Below are 2,500 nucleotides of genomic sequence, written 5' to 3' on the forward strand. Positions count from 1 at the left end.
TAGATGAGGACTCAGCCCTCACAGGTGAATTGGGCACAAATTGAATCGCACACAATAAAGGAGGGACTGGAGAGAGATGGAGGGGGCGCACTGAAGAAATAAACAGATGAACAAACATGTATGCACAGAGGAGTCTTCAAATGTTACGGTTTATTGTAGGGGGCATTTATTCCTTTGTGTGTTCCACACGTGAACACAGTGAGTAGGTCGGGGTTGGGCGTGAGGAAACATTATTTTTGCAGAGGAGCACATATATTGTATTTTTATACACGTCTTTGTGTTCCGTAAAAAAAAAAAAAAAAAAAAGCCGAATCAAATTTGGAGTTAATCTCTACAACGATTTCCAATTTGATTCACCACCCAGTGAGATGCAGGAATGAGTGAGGCAAGGCAAGGCACATTTATTTATACACTTTTGTGATTCAAAGTGCTTCACAAATGAACAGATAAAAGAACATAGAAAAATAAAAGATTAAAAAGGAAGAGTGCATTAGATCAGCTAAAAGAACAGAGAAAATGTTGAGGATGTGCATGCAGTCCAGGACATACACAGTATAACACGCGGCATAGTCCCCTAAATGGAGAAAGGAGTATTTTGCAGTCTCCATGCATCTGCAGTATCCACATGTGGACAGCCTGTCTCGGCTCCTCCCTGACCTCTGACCCCTCTCAGTGTTGGTTTTACAGCAGGGCTCTGACAGGCTCTCCATCACAGAGCCCTTGGTTCAGGGACTGGGGAAATCAGAGGGCGCTGTGGCTGAAATGTACGTCCATTAGACGGTAGAGTATCATTCTAAATCATATGGTATGCAGTGTTCCAGTGACAAAACAGGGATTCTAATTTGTCATGTGGAAATGCTTTGGACGTTTATTTTTTACTCATCTACTGGAACATCTTTCCTTCTGTCTCTTTGTCTTTCTCCTCCCCTCCCCTCACTACACATTCACCCCACTACACTATATGCTCATTTCAAAATGGCCACACTGAGGATTTCTGTTCAGTGTTTGGTCTGACCAAACAACCAACCAGTGATTTAAATCTGTCAAAATCTGTGAAAATGACTAAAAATGACAAATGGCTTTGGTTATCTGATTTCACTGATCTCTTTCCCTCTCTCTCTCTCTCTCTCTCTCTGTCTCTTCTCTTTCTCTGTGACACACTCTCTACTCTCTCACATTTTAATTTGTCCTTGTATCCTTGTGCAACCCTGTACATTGGCATCTTACTTCTTTTTTTTTGTAATATCCTCATCAATAGGAAAAAGTACAGGTCTCCCACAGACACACAAGCACATAGTATTGGATTTAACTTATTACGTTTTCTCTGTTTCTCAGTAATATTGCTCTTCCAACTGCCTGGAGAAGTAATACCTTGAAGGGCAATCATCTTTAGTAAGGCAGGAGTGTTCATAAGTCCAGTCAAGAGCGGGTCATGACCATGGAATATTATTACTGTCTTCACAAGAGATGGCTCTTCAAACCCTCAGAGTGGATTTTAGTTCACTTCTGGCTCTGTTTAAAAGACTCATTGCAAAGGAAAACTTCTTCCCTTCATCAGAAGAGTGATAAAACCTTGTCATGCTTGACAGTCATTGTCTGTTGACATGACAGTGTCATTGTACAATCACTAATTTTCATGATAGCTATTGGAAATTTTAGATTGTGATTCGAATTTTGGATTGCATGACAGCTTATGCCCCATAATTGTCAAAGTACCAAATAAAAAACCTGCTTTGACAATTATGGTTATGGTTATGACTCGGTTTATGCCAATGTTATGATTTATATAAGCTAAATCAAACAGTCCCATTTTTGCGAAACAGATTTGTCAGGGAGGTATATCACTTTTTCTTATCCTCGTAAATTCAATTCCAGTTTAGCTGATTTTGTCTGATTTCTGGTCGTTTCCATGCGCTATGTGAAGATGTGTCAGTGGGAACGCACGGACAGCACAGTTCTTCCCACGAGAACGGCTGTCTGAAATACAAAGTACGCCTCCGCGAGAGACTCCTCTGTTCGACACAGCCCAGCTGAAGCTGTACTAAACCAGCCCAGCAGCTGCTTCCTTTCCGCTACATCAGGATCCTGAGCCTTCCTCATCTGTCAGAAAAGTACTCTCTAATAGCAGTGAAGTCCCACACATGGGCATGTGTTACAGTAATACCTGGCAAATGACTGCAACGGACCAAAACCTCAGCATTCTTCATCGTGACTTTCTGACCACCCACACAGCTTAATGATTTAAGGGGCAGCCACACGCACTACATCACACTCCCACCAACTACTCACCCAGTGTTACGTAATCAAAGTTTGGCCAGTGCCAATACTCAGATCATTCATCACAGAGCAGCGCCTGGCCATGCAGCCAATCTTAGCCCTGCAGGCAGCAGCTCATGGGGCAGAGCAGCTGGCTAGGACCATTTTTGCAGGAGAATAGATCCGGTGTGCCAGAGGTAGTCATCCGTCTCTCCAACAACTACACACACACACACACACACAC

This window comes from Clupea harengus, chromosome 11 (assembly GCF_900700415.2).
Source record: "Clupea harengus chromosome 11, Ch_v2.0.2, whole genome shotgun sequence".
NCBI lineage: Eukaryota > Metazoa > Chordata > Actinopteri > Clupeiformes > Clupeidae > Clupea > Clupea harengus.